Genomic DNA, 22,860 nt, shown 5'->3' on the forward strand with positions numbered 1-22,860 from the left:
GATTCCAACTTAGGCTGTCCGGCTCTACCAGACACAATCTAAATATCTCAACAATGAATATAGTTCAGTACATCAGAGGACAGCCATTCTCTAGAAAAGTATTGTTATTAAACACAGCAGTCATGGAAACTATATAGCAACAATGGAGAAGAACTAAAAATAACTTGTCTGTATACTACAATTACCACTGTATACAAAACACACAGATATACAGAAAATGAAATGGAAAGCAATGGTAGCGTGAAGGGATTACAGATGATATTTTTCTCTGTTTTCTTTTCCAAATTTTCCCCAATATAGTAATACTACATCTATTCAAAAAATAAAGTTGCAATCCAAAACAGATGATACCATTTGCACAAAAACAGAGCTGGAAGGAGAATGGTCTTCTAAGAACTTTTCCAACATGAAAATTCTGTGATTCTATTACAGTGTTTTTTGTTTTTTTTTTTATGGGTGAACTGGGTATCTGATATGAGTATCTGGATGAAGACAAATCCATCACAAATGGAATGTAAAATCTCAAGTGAAAACTTTTATTTTGATTTAACAGTCAATAATCCAAACAAAACACTAGTCGATTAAGAGAAATATGTTTTGGAGGCCTCACAACTCTTTATTATTAGTCACACATCCCTGACAAAGTTGCTACACTTCCATAAATACGTTTTTAATGATCAGATTATATTTATCTAATGCATGCTATCTCTCACATTAAGATGAAATTAAATGCACCGTTTACTGTGTCATATGCCTTCATGGCTCCAACAGCCCTCTCTTTTCTTCTCTTTGGAGCTCAGATAACGATTTGCAATGCAGCTGTGTAACATCTGGTAGCTGAGAAATGCTGTTGGAGGGTTTTTCAGTCTTGGGGTTTGATGGGTCTTGATATAGAATGGTAAGCCATTTCTCATCAACTTCTCCCAGATGCCAAAATGCATCTACAAAAAAAAAAATGCATTTGGGAAATATCCATGAGTCTGCCTTTTCCCCACCTCCTAGCTGAGGAATAACCCCATACAAATTCGATATGCCTCACTGCAAAAGAAAACATAAAACACGGAGAGGTCTCCCTTTTTTTTTTCAATTATTCTCAGTTACCTAACCCCCAAATTACTGCTTCAGGATGAGGAAGCTCTTTGGAGAGTTTATTCTCTTATGGTGAGATGGGTAATAATACTATTTTCCCTTGGCTTGAAGATATTTCTGAATATAAGACCCAAAACTGATTTAATAAGTGTTCCTTGAGAAAAAGAGAGAAGTACCACATTAATGGATGTGTCAGTTGTAAGAAGTCCCTGTTTCAGGAATGTGAAAAAAAGAGAGGACATCTCGAAGTTGAGAAAAATAGGATACCTGACATATATAAATTGGCAAAAAAATTGGGTTTTTATGTGGTTTTAAAATAATTTCCATTTATTTTCACAATGAGATTTCAATAGATCTTTTTGGGGTTTTGTTTGTTTTGTTGTTGCTGTTTTTTTTTTGGCAGATGAGGAAACTGAGTTTCAGAAGTTAAGGGACTTGGTGACAGAGGTACAGCTTGAACAAGCTCTTCCTGAGTATGTCTTCACATTAAGGAGAGGAAAGTCTCCCTCCCAGCATTAGAACCTGCCAGAAGGTAGAAGGACACTGACAGCAGATTTGTTCCTCCCAGCGGCTGAGGCTGGATCAGAAGCTGGTGGCATCCATAGTTATCCACCGTGGTGAATATTTAGAGTTACTAACAGTGCTCAGAATTAATGATTTGCTAATAGAAACAATGTATTGAGAATTCATTCAGTATCTGCCATTTAGTTCTTTATTGCTGTTCTAAGATAATAGAGTAGTAACAGCCACCAAATATCTAATACTTGCTATGTATTATGTTCTTACACTTTATGAAAATCACATTGGTTCCCAGTCCAACAGATCTATGAGGTAGGGGTAGTATGTTCAGAAGGAGGAAATGGAGATCAAAAGAAAGATACTTGTTCCAGATCCAGAATTCAAACCCAGATTATTCTGAATCCAGAGCAGTCTCCAGTGACTAAATTAGTCTATTTTCAAGATATGGGGGGAAAAGAAAGGAATTGGTCAAAAATATTTCTATGCTTAAGGATTTTGGAATGTATTTAATGAGGTAAGATTAATGCATAAGGGGCTGAGGTTGTGGCTCCGTGGTAGAGTGCTTGTCTAGCATGTGTGAGGCACTGGGTTTGATTCTCAGCACCACATACAATTTTAAAAAAGATTAAATCATAAAAGAAAGAGAGGAACATACCACCTGTGAATTGTATTACCCCACTTCATAGATGAGTCAATAGATCCTAAGACAATGAAAATCAGAGAGAGATGAGCTTCAAACCCAGGATTTTGAACTCTGTTTTAATTTTTTTCCTCCCTCTACTTTCCATCTGCCATTCCATTTCATTTTTGAGGAGGAAGCCAGGTCCACATGATATTCAATAACTGTCCCAATGTGAAGGGTTTATCAAACTTTGATGATGTGACGGCATCCAGTGATTTATATCTGGGATCCTGAGGATGGGCTGTGACAGCTCAAAGTCTCTCTCCTTGAGATCCTCATATTTCCTCCATCCCTGTCGCTTCCTGCCTGCTACTCAGTCACCCCTGGTCATAAATATTGCCTGCCACTTTTATGATTATTGGTGGTTAGATATGATGAATTCTGATACTAGTCAACTGTGGAGGAGATATTAAATACATTAGCTAATTTTCCTCTTAATGCCTCATCCAATATGAATCAATATTGGTTTAATAATTAACATGTTTAAACATTTTTATGTATATTTCATGATGAGACAATCTATGTTTATTTTATGAAGATAAAATATTTAGCTCCCCACCACTGATGGCAAAGCCATTCCAACTTGGAGCTCTCTCGTTAGCCTGGGCTGGGGCCATCTCTTCACGTCCTTGGAGAACTGACTGGCGCTCATTGACTGCAGCCTGTTTGAGGATGCTGAGTCCATAATGAGACGTTGAGAGCATCTGCAGGGAACAAAGGCTAAATGCTAAAACAGCGAGTTTGGAGAAGAGTCGGCTGGAATGGTGATATCAGCTCCCACCTCTGCCCCAGCTCTGTCTCAGTTCTCCTCTCATCTTTAGCAGGAAAACATCTCTGAATAAGACTCAACTCTCTTGCTCAATAGGAGAGAGCTGAGAAGTGGAGTTAAAGCCTGGTATAGAGCAATAGCAGTTGTCAATCAGAGGTGATTTTTGGTCCCTTCCCCGTGCGCATATTTGGCGATGTCCAGAGACATTTTGGGCTGTCATGACTGGAGGATTGGTTACTGGTAGAGGCCCAGTTTTGCTGCTAAGCAGCCTACACTGCACAAGGCAGCTGTCCACAACAGAGAATCAGCTCTAGTGAAATGCCAGTGCCAAGGTTGAGAACGTATGGTTTGCAGTCATTGAACGTTACCAAGCTCGATCCCCGGTTCTGTCCTGTGTTGTGTGAACATGGAAAGTTTCCAGCCCTTGATTTCTACATTGCTAAATTGGGGATATATTAATTAAAATGCCTTATTTATGAAAATTTGGTAAAAATTAAGTGAGAGGACAAATATTTAAAATCCCATGTTTGAGACTGTGCTGGACTAAAGGCTTGTGAGGAGGAGCCCTGGTGAATGTGATTCATGCCCTTAGGAAAGAAGCTTGTTTCCTGCTACATAATGATAATGTAAAAAGACAGCCACATACAACCCAGCGGAGGGTCCTACCAGGCTGCACTTTTAGCTCAAGCTTCTAGCCTCTGAAACTTTGATAACTCAATTTCTGTTATTTATAAGACACCCAGTTATAGTATTTTGTTATAGCCACCAGCACCACCCAAAATAGATACATAGAAAACCACAGTATACCCAACTATAATGGTAAGACTACCAAAAAAATGCACAATTATTTATTACTCTCTTTATCCCATATTATACCTTTGTATGTGACTTTAAGGTTGTTTAGAATATTGTTTTTACCTAAGTCTCTAGAGGCCTTGGTAGCTTCCTCTTTCTCAGGATTTTGATCTTTCTAGTTTCTGAGGGTGGCCACACTCCTTGGCTCGTGGCCTCTTCCTGTCCCTTTAAAGCCAGGAAGTTTGTGACCACTAGTTGAGTGAGCAGGTGTGCTGGAGAATGGGGGCCTCCAGGAGGCAGAGTTGAATTGTTCCATCTGAGCCCATCTTAACCTGGTCCAGCTGCAAACCACAGACACATGACTGGTCACAGCCAAGAGGACAAAAACCTTCCAACTGAAATCATCACAACTTGCCAGCTAGCTAGAATCATGAGCAAAATCATTGGCTGCTGTTTTAAGCTGCTACATTTAAGAATGGGTTGTTACACAGCAAAGGCTAGCTGATAACTATAGCTAGAGCCAAGTGCTGCAGGGCCTGGGGGGAGTTAATCCAGAGACGAGGATGTCATGTGCAGAAATATCTGAAGGGACAAAAGAAAGCAGCATTCCCAGAGGATTTTGGCTGAGATAATAATTTCCTCCAAGAAACTTTTTGTAGAATGAAGAACTTGTTCACATTTGTTTTCAAAACTATTTTCCTTTTCCTTCTTGCTATGGTTTGGCTATGGTTTGAGTGTCCCCTAATGTTTCGGGTGTTGAAATTTAATCCCCATTGTGAAGTATTAAGAAAATGGAAACTTGACCTGACTACAGAGTTTAGTGGGGGGGCTTTGGGAAATGACCAGAATTAAATGAAATCATCAGGGTGGCGCTCCCGTGATTGAATCCTGGTGGCTTTACAAGAAGAGGAAGGTAGACCAGCAGCTGCACATGCCCTGTCTCTCATCATGTAATGCCCTAAACCAATTCTGTAGCAAGAAGGCCATTGCTAGATGCCTCCTTTCAACACTATGCCTCTAGAACCATGAGGCCAAACCTCTTTTCTTTATAAAGTAGTCTGCCTCGGGAATTCCATGATAGCAATAAAAAAAAAATCAGAACAGATTAGTATATGCCCTCTCAGGCATAGTAGCATCATTACTGTCTGGAAATCCAGTCAATGAGACATCGTTTTCTGGACCCCATGCTTTAGAGTTGAGCTGTCTAACACAGTAGCTACTAGCCACATGAGGCTATTTAAATTTTAATTACTAATTAAAATCAATAAAATTAAACATTTATTCTGAAGTCACACTTGCCACACTGGAAGTGCTCAGTGGCCTCAATTGCGAGCTCAGATATAGAGCATTCACATCACCATGAATGAGCCTCTGAGACTGCTGCTTTATAGACTCCCCATGGCTAGTTTTTGAGAAAGAGGAGAGGGCTATTAAGTGAGAAGCCAAAGACACAAGATGACCACCAGACCTTGATTCAGGAACCCAATACTATGAGTCAATTGCAGGGCCTCATCCACAGGTCTGTTTCCTTGAGAGTGGACGCACCCACCAGTGTGCTCATCCCTGGGTCTGAAAAGTGCCAGAGAGGCACATCTTAGATGGAAGGAGTGGGTGTGAGACTGGGGTCCTGCACAAAGGCACATGAGGACCTTCTTGATGTGAGGAAGAGCTGGGGTAAAAAGGGGAAGGCAGAAGGTGGGTGGGTGGGGCTCTAGGCCAGAAACCTGGATTTCTAGTCTTGCTTTGAGCCCCACAAATGTGAGGAGGAGGCCTGATTTTCACCTCTACTTTGTGGTTAATTAGTCGTTACATTGCTTTTAGCTACTATTTTGCTTTTTTAGCAATTTTCCACAAATTCAGTGGTTCAATGTAAATTCTTATCTTTAAGTCCTAGAAGTCAGAAGTCCACAATGAGCTTCACTGGGCTCAGCAGGGCTGCATTTCTTTGTAAATATTCTAGAGAAGAACTCAGGATCTTGATCTTTCTAGTTTCTGGGGGGTGGCCACACTCCTTGGCTCATGGCCTCTTCCTGTCTCTTTAAAGCCAGGAAAGTTCCAGGTGAGTCCTTGTCTCGTCTCGTGTCTCCAGTTCCCTTTTGCCTCCCCTTTTCACTTTTCAGGACATTTGTGGTGACAGTGACCTTTCCCAGTAATCCAGGGAAATCTTTCTATTGTAAGGTCATTTGAACAGCAGCTTAAGTTCCTCTTTGCCATAGAATCCAGCCACTTACAGGTCCTCAGGATAAGGATAGTGTCATCTCTGGGGACTGCTTTTCCTGCCATGGTGACATAAGGGTGGCTGGTACTTTCAAGTACCTGTGGGACGAGAATATATTTTCTTGGTCTTATCAATTTCACTCTCTGTGCCAGACACTTTAAAAGGCAGAACCTACTTGAGCCTCATAGTATTATATTTCCACTTACTCACATGAAGTGAGGGATATGGGGGATTTATTTATCAAGCACCTGTAATATATTGGGGAGATTTCATTGCCTGAGCAAGTAGGTTGGTATTATTCAAGTTTTACAGATGAAAATCCTTAACTAAGAAAAGGTTAAGTAACTTGCCAAGTCCATCTCTTTCCAAGTGTAAAATTATAATTTGAAATTTGTTGTGAGACTAGAAAAACCGGGCTGTTGCTATCTATCTTGCTGCTACTCATCAATCTGTGAAGTCAGAAAATGTGTTGTCTCTGAACACGGAGAGCTACAAATTCCTGAGCATCTCCTGTGTGTCAAGAAGTATGCCAGAGCCTTTGTAGAAATTATCTAGTCAATCTGCACAACAATAATCATAATAGATGCTGCTTATTACACTTCTACAATTTCCATGCATTTTGTGCATGGTATCTCTGTTCCTTATGGAATCTTACAAAATAGACAATATTATCTCAATTCCTAAATTGGGGAAACCAAGACTTAACAAATCTAAATAAGTTACCCAAATCTACTTGGTTATTTATTCAATCACTCAATAATTTTCAAGCTTCTACCATGATAGACATTGTTCTAGGGGCTGGAAATACAGCAGAGTAGTGGACTTTCATCCATATATGAAAAGATAGATCATAATCAAATCAGTAAATAGAAGAATTGATCACATGAAAGGGGATGAATATCACGAAGAAAAACGAGTGAGTCTAAGGATAGAGTGTGTTTGTGTGGAATGTGCTGTTTTTATATAGGATTGTTAACAAAGGCCTCTTTGAACGTCATGGTTGAGCAGAGACATGGAACAAGTGAGAGACCCACATGCACGAAGCCATCTGGGAAGGAACCTTCAGGCAGAGGTAATGCCACATGCTGGGGTTCTAGGGAGAGTGAACTGGGTGGGATCACAGAAATACAAGAAAGCAAATCAGGCTCAAAGCAGAGCATGGGAAGGGAGAATGCCTTACCTGATAGGGTCCAGAGGGTGTAGATGTCACAGTGCACAGCAAGTGCTTGTCAAGTCAGTCCTCGAAATACTGAACAGTTTGGAAGCTGTCAATCAGAAGAAAGCCTTGAGTAGAGAAAGGACAAGTATAGTTCATATTCTAAATTTAAAAAAAAAATCTTGATTGAGGGAGAAAGGCTGGTGGCGGCACGAGTGAGCAGCGAGGAGGCTGTTGCTGTTTTCCTGGAGATGTGGTAGTTAACAGCAGAAGTCGTGAGAAGTACTCACATCTTGGTGTATTTTGAAGCAGATTCAGTAGGATCATCTGATGTATTGGAAGCAGGGTGTGAGAGAAAAAAAAAAAAGAAAGAGTCAAGAACGAGCCAAAGTTCTGGTCTGAGGAACTAGAAGAAGAGAATTGCTATTTACTGCAACTGAGGACATCTCCGTGGGCCTGGTATTGGGGGAACGTTTTTAGACCTGAGAGACATTGAATTATTTTTTATGCTAATTGCAAAGATATTCCAGAGCGGAAAAAAGATGACTGTAATTCAGAAAGTCAAGATCATTTCTAGGTTGCCAGAGTAGTGACCTTGAATAGAGGTTGGGCTGGAAAGGGAAAAAATATCTAGAAGCAGAAGTGGACACGTGGATCTAGATAAAGGTATGAGCAATTAATTTATAGTGGTAGGAGGGGAAGTAAGGCATATGGGTCCAAATCCCAGAAGGCTCAGAGTGGTGATGGTTTTGTAGAGACTCTCATTGATTTTCTGGTGAAATAGGCAGCAAAGTCTGGGAAAGAGTGAGAAGCAGGGGAGGTGTGAATGGACACAGGAGAAAAACAAAATGAAATAATGGCCATGGTGACAGGCTGGGGTTGTGGTTCAGGGACAGAGTGCTTGCCTAGCTCACATGAGGCCCTGGGTTCGATCCTCAGCACCACATAAAAATAAATGATTAAAATAAAGGTATTGTGTCCAATTACCACTTAAATATTTTTAAGAGAAAGAAATAATGATCATGGTGAATGGAGTACTGAATGTGGTAGAATTTGAACCAATTAATTTGAGCAATTAATTTATAGTGGCAGGAGGAAAAGTAAGGTTTATTATTAGGCTCCAACATCAGCAAACTCCTTGTTGGGGTTTAGATCCGGAATGTCCCCAGAAGCTCATGTGTGCAATTTGTTCAGAGGTGGAACTTTCAGGAAGTGATTGGATCATAAGGGCTCTGATTCTATCAGTGGATTACTCCATTGACAGATTCAGAATTGAAAGGACTATAGGATGATGGTGATAACTATAAGCCTGGGGCCTGGTTGGAGGAAGCAGTCTCTGCAGAAGTGCCCTAGAAGCATATATCTTGTTCCCAGCCCCTTCCTCTCTCTGCTTCCCCAACCCCATGAAATAAGCAGCTTCGCCCCACCACATGCCTCTTGCCATGATGTTCTGCATCACCGTGGACCCAGAAATAATAGACCCAGCTGACCATGGGCTGAAACCTCTAAGACCATGAGCCCAGATAAATCTTTCTTCCTTCAAGCTGATTTTCTCAGATAGTTGGTCACAGCCATGGAGAGTTGACTAACACATTCCCCATGAACCAGATGATTTTAAAACCATCCTGCTAGGTAAACATATACTCCTCCTCCTTGACAGATGAACAAAATGGAAATTTCAAGAATTTACGTGGCTCAGGGGCACTCAGCTTGTTACATTGAAAGCAAGGGTTCTAATAAATACCCAGACAAGTAATTCACAGCTTGATGAACAGGCTCACAATTTCTCCTGTAGGGAAAGAAAGAACCATGGCAGACAACTCTGTGAGGGGTGGCGAGGTACAGCGTTCCTGAATCAAGCCCCCTCCAATGGTGACACCTGTAAAAACTATCTACAATTACCTCTGGGCCTTCTCTACTGCATGTGTCCTAATATCATTGCCTAATCTCTTGGGTGTTTATACATTTGCCTTTGGTTTTCCTCTTTTCTCAGGGTGGGTGGAAGGAAGAGATGCGAGCCCAGCTTTGGGCTGCTCCTGTGAGTGAGGGGCACCCAGCAGGATATTTCTATGCTGAGGTCTTTTGAACAAAGGAAAAATGACGTTAGGCTGGAACATCTGCTTTTTCTCATTTTTTTGTTGATCAGGGTTCTATCCTTTTCTTCTCTTTCCTTCATTCATCCATTGAGATGTGATTCATAACTGAATGTGCCACTTAATGGAAACTTGGGATTCCAAAGTAATTTTAATCTTTCTCAGGATTGAAAGAGACTGTCCAGATCCACCATGCTCAGCACTGCTTTGCTCAAATGAGGACAGGAAGACCCAGAAAAGGATGTGACAGCAACAACATCACAAAAATCACGACTCCTTCAGTTCCACCAAGAACTGAAAGAAGGTTCTAGAAGGTTGCCCATTCTTCCTCAAACTCTGGAGTAGATCACAGAAAGTGAAACCGGATTCACAGTTTCCCAGTCAGACACCTCAGTCCTTAAATGACATTTGCATGTAGCATTAGGGAAAAACATTTTCCCTTGTTTTCTGATTACCTAATGCTTAAACTTTCTTTAAAGGTTGTATTCTAAAAAGGTTGAGTTCACAGAGAGGCAGTGACTCAGAGACAGACTGAAGGGCTATTTAAAACCAGCCCTGTGACTTTTAGTGCTTCTACCACAAAAGGGAGTGCTAGGCTCAGGAGGAAACCGGCTGCAGTGAAGAGAACATTGGGAAGGAGAGAGAAGGACGGCCTCCAAGCACTTAGCCCAACCCCTGGACAAACTGCCTCCTGGTCCTACGGACAACCTGGACCTCATCTGCCCTGTTCCCTTCATTCTATTCTACTTCAAGATTTTTTGCAAACCAAATATCTTTCCTTCTGCTTCATGTCTTGGACCCTCTCACTGCATCTCCTCTAAGACTTTATTCCCTCGCGAGGGGCCTCCATATCTGAGATCTGTAACTCTCCTCTCCTTCCTTTACGTCTTTCAACAATCATCTGTCTCCCACCATCGCCCCCCGCCCAGATGCCTTACTTTTCCTCCTTCAGTCCTTGAAAGGTGGGCGTTTTGAAGGATTTCTCTCCCCTGACTCTTCCACCACCTTTACCTTCCATTCATCCTCTGACCCAAGGATCTCCTTCCCCAAAACTTCATTCAAAATCCTCTTTCCAGAGTCACTAAGGATCTCCTAATTTCAAGACCCCTTGGGCATTTTTTTTTAGCTTCTTATTTAACGTAAGTACAAATTTGGTTTTGGCTATTTCTTTCCTGAAATGAACTTCTTTCTAGGATTCTAAGGTTTCTACAAAGATTTTTCCTTTTCTTTGGACTTTGTAGATATAAATGCACCTGAGAATCTTCTTTTACTATATTCTTTTTCCTTCAATTTACTTTTCTTATGCCCCCCCTTTATTCTTTTCTTTCCTACCTTTTCTCTCTCCTTGCTTCCCTTTCTATTCTAAACTCTCTCTCTGGTGGCAATATCACCCAAACTCAATACTTAATCCACCGTTCATAGTCTCTCATTTCTAAAATTGACATCTCCTTCTTAGCCTTCTCCTGAGCAATAGGCATATTTTTGTGATTGCCTATTAACCTTCATATACATATAAAGGGTTTCTCTCTTCTCCTGAGGCCCTCAATGCTGCTGCTGCTGCTGACCTCACCCCCAGCACAGCCCTCACCATCTCCTGATCAAGGTACAGCCTGATGGGACAACTGGAGATCTATTTAGCCAACTTCTGAGTGTTCTACCTGGCCAGGAGAGAGCCAAGCTGTAGATTCCAAAATGGACATGGTCCAAGAGCAAAGAAAACTGGGAGCAGATGCAGTCACCTAACAAAAGGCTCAGGGCCACAATTCAAAACCCAAGGGTCCATGCAGGTTCTTCATGTTATATCTAAATTTTATAAATTGGGTACATGTGTACATTGTTTAAGAAAATTCACAGTTTTGATGAGACTCAATAGGCCACCCAGAAAGAAGTTCAAAGACATGGAGCAAAAAGGAAAATATTAGATGCACAAAATCTTAAAATAGGAGAGAAGGAAGAGATAAGTATGTGTGGATAAAGTTTAGAGTAAAAAGAAAAATTTAATTTAATAATAGCAAATAAATATATATATATATATATATATATATATATATATATATATATATATGGAAGAAATGACTGAATGTGGGTTTAGAAATTAGCCTTGATTTTCCTCTAACAGATTGTGTGGCCTAAGGAAGAACTACCTGAACATCCAGGCCCATGTGAAACCCTCTCACATCACCTCAAACTCTCTCTGCAGTGCTTTGTACCTTTGGGATTGTGATTTGCATTACTGATGTTATGTCTGTCTTACGTGGTAAGACCCAAGAGGCTGGAGCCTATGTTGCTCACTATTATACAGTGAAACAGTGAACATCAAAGTGTTTTCCTTTGATTTCCCTCAGACCATGGGTTCTCTCCACTGGACTTCAGTGTCTCCTTCTATAAGTTGGCCATTTATTTCTTACTATTCATTTTTAAAAAACAGAATTTTGATACGGTGTAAGTCTTTATCACCATTATGTTCCCAAAGCCTACTGATCCTGAGTGTTGTTTCTTTCTTTCAAGCAGAGCAGGTGATCAAAGACAAGTTGCAGTCGTTAGCTCTTTGCCCCCATAACAAAATACCTGAGGTGTGATAAATTATAAAGAAGTTGTTTAGTTCACAATTTTGGAAGCCAAAAGAGCATGGTGCAGCTCTGGCAAAGGCTCCCCCTTGGATATCTCATGTTATGGTGACTGCAATGGTAGGTGCATGTGCATGATAAGTGATCTTGATACACGAAGCTACAGAGAAGGGGTAGAATTTTTTTTTTTTTTTTTTTGTTACAACCCTCTCATAAGAATTATCATGGACCCCACAAAAAAATACATTAATCCCTTTTCAGGGAACTCTCCTCAGTGACCTATAAGCCTCTCACTAGGCCTTTCCTCTGGAAGTTCTACATCACCTCCCAATACCATTTCCTTGGGAACCAAACCTCCAGTATATGGACCCTCATGGGATATCTAACCCATATGCCAGCCATAGCAGGGTGTAACTATACCACATTGTGATGTGTCCTACAATAATGAGATTAGAAAATGCTAAGGAAACAGGCAGGACCACACCACATCTGGGTATTCAGGCATAAACCATCTCTAGATAAGCTCTTGGCCAAGGTCACATTTGGTTCAGCAGAACAGGATCAACATGGCTCCCTCCAGGGAATACTTGGTGCTAATCACTCTGACCGCATAGAGGCAAGCCCACGGAACACCTTCCTAATTATTTCAGATACTTTTTCCCCCCTCTCCATCTTGACTCGGGACTTACAATTCATAAAAAATAAATTACCTGCCACTATAGCATACAATTTGCAAAACTACCTGTTCACCACAGCAAAGCAGTAATGCCGAGCTCCCAAAGGAAACATCATTCTCTCTCTCCTCCCCTTCCTTCCAACCTCATTATGTTGGAGAGAACAAACATGCCAGCATCAAGCCTGCCTCACAGCTCCACTGCCTGCCCTGAGCAGCTGCCTTTTCAATGTCTTTATTAAATTCCTTCATTTTTCCTGTTCATGGTTTCTCAGATCTTCTTTCCTGAAATGATCCTTTTTTATTTTCATTTTTTAAATTAAAGACAAGTTTTGAAATTCAAATATTTAAAGACAGCCTATCTCCATCCCTCTATATTATTCACTTTACTTACCCCAAATTAGTGTTATACAGTTCAAAAATAAAACTTAGGCTGTGTAATTAAAAACCTGGCTTTTGAAGCCCTGCTCCACATCCTGGCCAATGCATTGGTTTGTCTGAGGCTCAGTGACTTCATATATTAAATAGGGACAGGGAGAGTAATAGCTCCTTCTAGATCACTTCTTCTGGTGAGGTTTAGTTCTGAAATCATGGGACCCAGTGTTTATATGCAAACGCTGAGATCCTCCATGTGAGTATATAATCAGTATTATTTCTTTCATACTTCATGGTATGTTTTGTATCTTCAACTCTAGTGAGCAACTTCCTTTATTCGCTATCCTTTTTCCAGTTTAAAATTTTAATCAAGCTTAAAATCTCTTTCTCCATGTAGTGAACATCTTGGGGTCTTCTGTGTATATGTGTGGTTGCTTATGAATCATATTCATTATTCGAGAATTCTGGGTAGCTGATAATTTTTCATTCAACGAGTACTTAACATGAACATACATGTCTAAGCTGTGACCCTTGACTTCATACAGTGTAGCTCCAGGGCTATCTACAGCAATAGCCACCTGACGGTTCTGACCATTGCCCAGTGAATCTCCAAGGCAGCTAATTTCTTAAGGAAGCAGCTTTAATTTTTAGGAAGTTATTCTTCATGTTGGGATAATCTGTGTCTTCCTGCAATTTCCCTCTATCATGCTATTCTAACATTCAGTGTTTTCTTCTCAAGTGTTCTAATGTTTTTAAATACCTACGAGCCACTTTGGCCAACATTTTCCTTCTCCAAGCTGAGACTCAGAAGTCCCTCCAGTGATCCCATGTATCTGTGTTGCTCTTCCTTCTCTGGCCTCACCCTGGTTGTTGTCATGAAGCCTCTGTTGAGATTGAACTCAGGTTTGCAGATGTGGTTGGACCTTGGGTAACTACCGGGAAGTTATCACTTCTCCTCCCTTGAGCAGGAAATCATTCTTTGTTCAGCCTGTAACAGCATCAGCAGCATATTTTGTTCCACTCAAAGTTCATTGTTGAGTTGTAACACTGCTGCACGTAAATGGAAGTGCACCCTTAGACTTTTTTTTTTTTTGTAGTTGTAGGTGGACAGCGTGCTTTATTATATTTGTTTATTTTTTTTTAATGGAGGGCTAAGGGTGGAACCCAGTAACTCACACGTGCTAGGCAAACACTTTGCCACTGAGCCACAATCCCAGCCCCACCCTTAAACTTATAATCAATCTTCTCATAAACTGTTATCTCCCTTATCCTGTATTTATAGATTTTGGGGATTTGGAACCAAGTGGTCACTGGATATTGGTCCATTTTCAACTTTATCTTTTTATATTTGACCCAGGGTTCTAGCCAAGCAGTTATTGAATTCTGATAATTACTCAGTATATTGCTTGTTCCTCTGAACTTCACACCATGAAATAGTCTAATCAATAAATCTGTATACACTGTAACTATTTGTTAACATTGGAAATTGTAGTTGAGAATAAAATTTATACATAGCATAACTATTCCTTGTGGTTTTTTTTCTTATATATTTAAAAAAAAATCTTCCAAAATCACTACAGAATATGAAGATAAGGCACTAAAAAATATAAAAAGAACGCCACACTTAGCACATAATAAGTATTCAGTAAGTACCATTCAAGTGAATAAAACCAAAGAATGTCTTGTCAAGCCTGATTTTTTTAAAACAATGAATGAAAATACACAGAAAAATAATGAGAAACTTTCATCCAATGGTTCATGAGAGGAAAACAATTATAAGTATAAATTAAATTCTGAATGGATGTCAAAAACCAGAAATTATAGCAGTATTCAAAAATGAGGTTAAGCACTCTAAAACTGAGAAGCTACATAAAGCACTTTCTCTGAAGGAAGCTACCAGCAGATAGCTAGCATTTATGGCTATCTGAGAATACTTTCATAGGCATGAGCAATCAGTATACAAAAGTAAAACATCTCAGTGCGCGCGCGTACACACACACACACACACACACACAAACACAGGCTAAGCTGAGCTGATCCCCAACAACATATACCCACTTAGGCCTGGCATTATGCTAGGTCTCATTAAAGTGTCCCCCAAACCCACCTAAATTAGTTGTCTGGTCATACCCACAATACAAAAGAGAAAACTGAAACTTATAGAGATGACACAAATCATTCTAAATCATGCACATGCAATTTAGTGGACCAAGGACCTGAACTTTGGCATAACCACTGCTATCAGTGTTCGCAAATGTTTGTATCTACACTTACAGAGGCATCCTCTAGTAGTTTTTACACATTTCAGTGCCCTGGCTCCAGTTAAGGCATAATTACTTACAAGAGGAAAATGTTGCCCATCAAGACTTAAAGCACCATACCTGAAAGATCAGTCTTCACTGGAACCCCTGGGTGGGCTACATCTAGATCAGACAGCTCTCCAAAGAGCCTGGCCTGGGTTTTCCAGGTGTTTAATGTTTCTAGTTCCCTAGGCTTGTTTTCTCTAACATATCTGCCAATTCTACTCTTTTATCTATAGTCAACACACTTACTAATTTTTAGATTGAAAACTTTAGTCAACATCAAGTTCATGGATCAACTCTAATCTAATGTACGTTTACTTAAGTGATCCACCTGTAAATATCAACCCAGCCCCTTCCCCACCTTCAGCCCCGTCCCCACCTTGCTGCCTTGCCTGAGCCAGCTGCCTCTCCCTAAGGCTCTCTTACAGCAGTGTTCAGGCCAGCGACTGACGACTGTGTTACAGAAATCTTGCTAAATCTGGAAGAATATCACTGAGACTAGCAAATGAGCTGGTTGGAAGTGGGGGATATAGAGTGGAAAGCAGAGGCTGAAGAGATAAGGACCCAGTCAACTCCAGGCACCAGCCTCATGCATCCTGCCAAGAAAAGGGTTGAATTTCTAGGAAGATATTCCTGAGGCTCTCCAGACACTTCATCAAGTACTTACAGAGGACCTACTATGAGTCTGGCACTTTGCTAGACTTTGTTATTACTTGGAATACAGAACCTAGCTAACTAATCACACGGTGTAAGACAGAAGCAAGAGTTTATACTCCACTGTGCCATAAAGAGGCTAGACTGGGAGCCCAGACACCAAACTCTGGGAACCAACTTAGCTAATAAGACACCTTGATGAGATGCCTCACCTTCCCATCACTCAGCTTCTCACCTGCATCCCAGTTTGAAGAGATGCTTGGCAATTTAGTGACTAAGGCCCTTTCCGAGCATGCCGATTCTGAGTCTGGTTTTCTGAAACATTCAGTACCTCACATCCCTTGTTAGAGGATTTTCTCAAGTTCTCCATTTGTTGAGGGGGTGGGGAATCTTTCTGCTGGAAGAGTTCTTTCCCATTTTCATAATAGAATTATGCACTCCCCTCTGTAGGTCTTTAATCTTCCAACATTTATCCCATCAGCTCTGTCTCTAGTGAGCCCTTATCCCAAGATGTTTGTCTATTAAATTAAGAGTTTTGCAGAAGGGGAGAGCCATTTAAAGGCTGTAAATCACCTGGCAATCTTCTAGCTGCTCTCTGCTAGGAGCTCCACTGTATCATCCTGCGCTCAGCCTGCCCCCGCCTCCCCTCGGGCCTTGGCTCACAGAGACAGACAGCTGAGTTCAACCTGCACAGGCCTGCCTGCTCCCCAGCCCCCTCCAGACTCCCAGGGCCAGGCTGTAGGGGGGCGGGAATTGATGGGGAGTTTACACAAGTCCTTGATTAACTCTAAGGAACCCCATGAGCCACTCAACTTGCCTTCTGGTTCTTTTTTTGCCTCTGCCCTGGTTGTTTTCAATGTGCCCATATCCTTGTTTGACACCCAAATTTTGATAACTATTCTTTGACTATATTATTATATTCATGTCTCAGACTTGAGGTTCTAGTCAGCATAGCAGGCAATAACACTTCTGACACTCTTGTTTCTTATGAACCAGATACTGTATGTATCTTCTGCCATTTTACATGCAAGTTGGATAATGCAGTTATTCTCCAATTACTGATAAAGAGACTGAGACCAAGAGAGATAACACAATGTGCCCAGCTTTTTAGCACTCCGTGATCAAGTAGCAATTTTAAACCTGAACCTACTTTATACCAAAGTCTGAGATAAATATGCGCCGATTCACAGGTGCTTATTGAGTGATTATCATGTGCCGTGCAGTGTGCCACGCTGATCAGAAAACCTAGAGCCCCACACGCCTAGAGCATATGGTCTGCCCTGAAGTTGTCCTCACCCCTTGGACACATCAGAGGCATTGGTGCAAGTTATTTCTCCTCCTCAGCTTGGCCATGGGATTTCCGTATCTGTACCTGCACCCCATGTTCAGGGTGTAGTCACTTTCTTGTTCTTGCCCTGTCCATCTCTTTGACTCTTGGTTAATTATCATATACTGTCCCTGCACAGGCCCTTAGTGGGGCAAAGTGCAGGCCTGAGACAGATTGTCCAAGGGCTCTACTGCACCAGGTGTCTTTCTCGCCCTGTCTTGTTCCCTCTTGCTCCTCCTTTCTCGCACTTTCCCTGGGAAGGTCTCCAGGTGCTGCCACTCATGATGGCTTCCTCCAGGCTCACAAAAAATCACAGATAAAAATGACATGAAGGATTCATCCATTGTATGTAGAAAAAGAAATAGGGCCAGAAATCAGAAAACTTAATATAAATATCAATTCTACCAGTTATCAGTTATGAGATGAATCCTGTCCCATATACACGCTGGGGACTCTCATTGTCTATTAAAGGGAACTATCAGAGCCTATGACCACTTTATAATAGATCTGCATGTCTAGGCTGAACTAGAATTCTCAGAATTCCCCTTCTTGAATATTTCCATTAGGTCGCACCAAAAGGGAGATCCTTGGAAACTTCAGAGGGTAGAACCCATGTGTTATTATTGATAATAGCTCACACAAGTTATTATTGATCAGCCAGCTCACCTGTGGCTTCATGCAGAAGCTCTGCCTGCAACTATTCTAGGTACCATGTCTTCTTTCAGCTTCTACCCACCCTGGGCCAAGTGTGTGTGTGTGTTTAGGTGTTTAGGTCTACGACAAAGAATACTCATGGCTTCTGCAGAATTCATCCATTATTAAGGGCAGAGGTAACAAAAACTAACAGGAGTTTCAGTCCTGCATCATGGTGTTCCAGCTTATACTTGTGAGTTGAACCTGTCTTTCATTTCCCCAATTGACCTTCACCTTCTCTCTTCCTGACTGAGCCTGTTGAGCTTTGGGTTCCGGCATGCAAAGACAACAGCTCTGCTGAGATGCTTAGCCAGCTCTCACAATTACATAAGCCCAAAACCTCATAACAGGGGCTTTATATGTATGTACCTACGAGTGGGTGCAATGAGCCTCTGTGTGTGTATATGTTCATGCATATATATGCCCAGCAGTTCTTCTCTGGTTGAATACTTACCAATAAAAAGTCACATATGAATTTTCAAAACATCCCAAAACTCAGGAACATAAAAGATTAATAATCAATTTAGCACATAGATCTGCAGGTCAGTGGAGGGATTCTTTTCTTCTACCCACAGCATGACTGTTGGTTACCTGAAGTGACTCTAGTCCTCTCAGGTTTGTTCTGGAGCTCAGAGTAGAAGCCATGCTGCTGGAAATGACAGAAGTCCAAGGGGACAAGCTCCACCGAGCAGGCACATTTCAACTCCCTGATTATATCATATTTACTAACATCACATTGGCCAAAGCACATCTCATGGCCAAGCTCTGAAACATGAGGGAGAGAAGTACACTCACCTTTTGTGAGGGGATGTGGTGGCTATAGAGGGAAGAACTGAGTCCACAAAGAAAAGACAGTGGTTCAGATCAGTGCCTTGAAACTCGCTTCCACCATTTACCAGCTGTGCCATACACATGGCTGTGAGTGAACAGAGAGGTGGCTCTTCCAGTCCTGCTGCTAAGTGGCTGTAGGTGGCTGGAGAGTCAACTTATAAGTCTGCCTGGAAAAGGGGATAATAATGCTTATCTCTGGAGTAAGATCACTGGAATTAGATCTTTCAGTGATCATTTGATTAAGGGATAAAGAATCATGAGTTGATCAAATTTTGAAATAAAGAGTATCTTGTTTTTCTTGTATTCATTTTTTTAAAAAATCATTTTATTTGAAAATGTATTTAAGACAATTTTAAAATTATAAGTAACAATGAAGAACTGCCTTTAAGCGTTTATGCCCAATCCAATATTCAGTGTGCTTCCCAGTGAAGATCATTGTTAAATTTTTGCTTGTATTTTCACAGATCTTTTCATGACTTAATACATACATGTACTGCACGTACATATACGATTATATTCTTTCATATTGTAGCCTACTCTTTTACTTTGCTATACGTCTTGGTCATCTTTCCATTTCAGTCTATGTACATCTATTTTATTCTTTAACAATATAATATGCCCAAGTGTGAATCTACTTCAATATATTTCATGATCTATTAATGATCACTGAAATTCTTCCAGATATGCCTTAACCAACCCAGTGGTGAACAGAACATCTCTGCGCCTGCCTTTGTGAGATTAGAATGCTTCCTGTGGGATAGACTCCGAAGAAGTGGTTATACTGAAAAATATTTGCAGTTTCTGAGATTTTAATATATAACTGCTATAATGCCTCTCAAAATAAAAATGACTTCTCCAAATTAAAAACTCACTAACATTACACAGAAGTACTATTTCTTCAAATCTTCACCAACACACCACATCATCACTTTTTAAGATTTTTTTTTTCTTTTTGGTCATTTTATGAGATGTCTGGTTGCTGCGAGGGCTATGATGATGAATGGATGTCACTAGACAAAGGAGAAAGACACAAGTTCCTTTAATATTAGTGAAGAATACAAAACTCGATTGTAGGAAGACTTACAGTGTTCTCTTTACTGGAAGGGCATATTTTGTTGAACTTTAAGCCTGCACAAAGGGATCCTTTTGCAGATGATACCTTTCACAGAAAAAAATACTACCAAACCTGCAGAAGCTACTTTGTGTGGCACACACCTACAACCCCAGTTACTCAATAGGAGGTGGCAGGAGGACTGCAAGTCTAAGATCAGCCTGGACAACTTGGTGAGACCTTGTCTGAAAGGAAAATAAAGAAAGGACTGTAGCTTAGTGGTAGAGTACCCTGGGTTCAATCCTCAGTACTGTTTAATAATAATAACAGCAACAACAACAATAAAAATAATGCAAAAACCCTCTAGATTTTGGTAAACAGAATGTCGGTCACATGTCCTATTCTTCATGTCCTATTCTCTTCAACCTGTGAGTATGTCACTTTTTAAAGTGTACAGGGAAAAATGCTGGTGTGATTATGGCTCTAATCTTGAGATGAGATTATTCTGCATTATCCACCCAAGCCCAGACAAATCATATGAATTCATAAAACAAAGAACCTTTCCGACATAATCTGAAGAAAGCTGGGAGTATAGAAGTCTTGGCGGGGAGTTATGCAATGCTGACTCTGAAGCTGGGGGCAGGACAACAAGAGCCAAGGAATGTGCAAGGTCCTGGGTGCTGGTCTGGAGCCTTCAGGGTGGATGTAAAGCTTCAATGCCCAGAAAGATCTAAGCTAAGCCTCAACTGCAGAACTGTAAGATAACAAATTTGTGTTATAAATGTCACTATAATTTTATTTTTAATTTATTTTTATTTATATATGTCAGTGGATTGCATTACAATTCTTATTACACATATAGAACACAATTTATCATATCTCTGGTTGTATACACAGTCTATTCACACCAATTCGTGTCTTCATACCTGTACTTTGGATAATAATGATCATCACAGTCCACCATCATTAATAACCCCATGCCCCCTCCCTTGCCCTCCCACCCCTCTGCCCTATTTAGAGTTTGTCTATTCCTCTCATGCTCCTGCTCCCTATCCCACCATGAATCTGCCTCCTTATATCAAAGAAAACATCCATCATTTGTTTTATTGGGATTGGCTAACTTCACTTAGCATTATCTTCTCTAACTCTATCCATTTACCTGCAAATGCCATGATTTTATTCTCTTTAATTGCTGAGTAAAATTCCATTGTATATATATGCAATTTTTTTATCCATTCATCTATTGAAGGGCATCTAGGTTGGTTCCACATTTTAGCTATTGTGACTTGTGCTGCTATAAACATTGATGTGGCTGTGTCCCTGTAGTATGCTGTTTTTAAGTCCTTTGGATATAGACTGAAGAGAGGGATAGCTGGGTCAAATGGTGGTTCCATTCCCAATTTTCTAAGAAATCTCCATACTGCTTTCCATATTGGCTGCACCAATTTGCAGTCCTACCAGCAATGTATGAGTGTGCCTTGTCCCCATATCCTCACCAACACTTATTGTTGTTTGTATGCATAATAGCTGCCATTCTGACTGAAATGAGATGAAATCTTAGAGTGGTTTTGATTTGTATTTCTCTAATTGCTAGTGATGATGAACATTTTTTCATGTATTTGTTGATTGATTGTACATCATCTTCTGAGAAGTGTCTGTTCATGTCCTTGGCCCATTTACTGATTGGGTTATTATTATTATTTTTTGGTATTTAGCTTTTTGATTCTTTGTATACCCTAGAAATTAGTGTTGTATCTGATGTGTGAGGGGAAAAGATTTGCTCCCAAGATGCAGGCTCTGTATTCACAGATTGTTTCTTTTGCTGAGAAGAAATTTTTTAGTTTGAGTCCATCCCATTTATTGATTCTTGATTTTAATCCTTACACCACAGGAGTCTTATTAAGGAAGGTGGGGCCTAATCCTACATTATAGAGATTAGGGCCTACATTTTCTTCTATTAGACGCAGGGTCTCTGGTTATATTCTTAAGTCCTTGATCCATTTTGAGTTGAGTTTTGTGTATGCTGAGAGATAGGGTTTAATCTCATGTTCTTGCATATGGATTTCCAGTTTTCTCAGCACCATTTGTTAAAGAGGCTATTTTTTCTCCAATGCATGTTTTTGGCACCTTTGCCTAATATAAGATAATTGTAGTTTTGTGGGTTAATCTCTGTGTCCTCTATTCCATACCATTGGTCTACCAGTCTGTTTTGGTGTCAATACCACGCTGTTTTTTGTTACTATTGCTCTGTAGTATAGTTTAAAGTCTGATATAGTAATGTCACCTGCTTCACTCTTCCTGCTAAGGATTGCTTTAGCTATTCTGGGTCTCTTATTTTTCCAGATGAATTTCATTATTACTTTTTTTTCTATTTTCATGAGGAATGTCATTGGAATTTTGATCAGAATTGCATTAAATCTTTATAGTGCTTTTGGTAATATGGTCATTTTGATAATATTAATTCTGCCTATCCAAGAGCAAGATAGATATTTCCATCTTCTAAGGTCTTCTTTGTTTTGTTTCTTTAGGGTTCTGTAATTTTCATTATACAGATCTTTCACCTCTTTCATTAAGTTGATTCCCAAGTTTTTTTTTGAGGCTATTGAGAATGGGGTAGTTTTCCTCATTTCCCTTTCTGAAGATTTGTCACTGATACATAGAAATGCCTTTGATTTATGGGTATTGATATCCTGATATTTTTCTTGATATCCTGATACTTTGCCGAATTCATTTACTAGATCTAGATGTTTTCTGGTGGAACTTTTAGGGTATTCTAGGTATAGAATCATATCATCAGCAAATAGTGCCAATTTGAATTCTTCTTTTCTTATGTGTATCCATTTAATTTCTTTCATCTAATTGCTCTGGCCAGTGTTTCAAGAACTATGTTAAATAGAAGTGGTGAAAGAGGGCATCCCTGTCTTGTTCCAGTTTTTGGAAGGAATGCCTACAATTTTTCTCCATTTAGAATGATGTTGGCCTAGAACTTAGCATAGATAGCCTTTTTGATGTTGAGATAATTTTAACTCTAGAAATAGAAGACTAATACAACCACTCTCATTACT

This window comes from Marmota flaviventris, chromosome 13 (genome assembly GCF_047511675.1).
Source record: "Marmota flaviventris isolate mMarFla1 chromosome 13, mMarFla1.hap1, whole genome shotgun sequence".
NCBI lineage: Eukaryota > Metazoa > Chordata > Mammalia > Rodentia > Sciuridae > Marmota > Marmota flaviventris.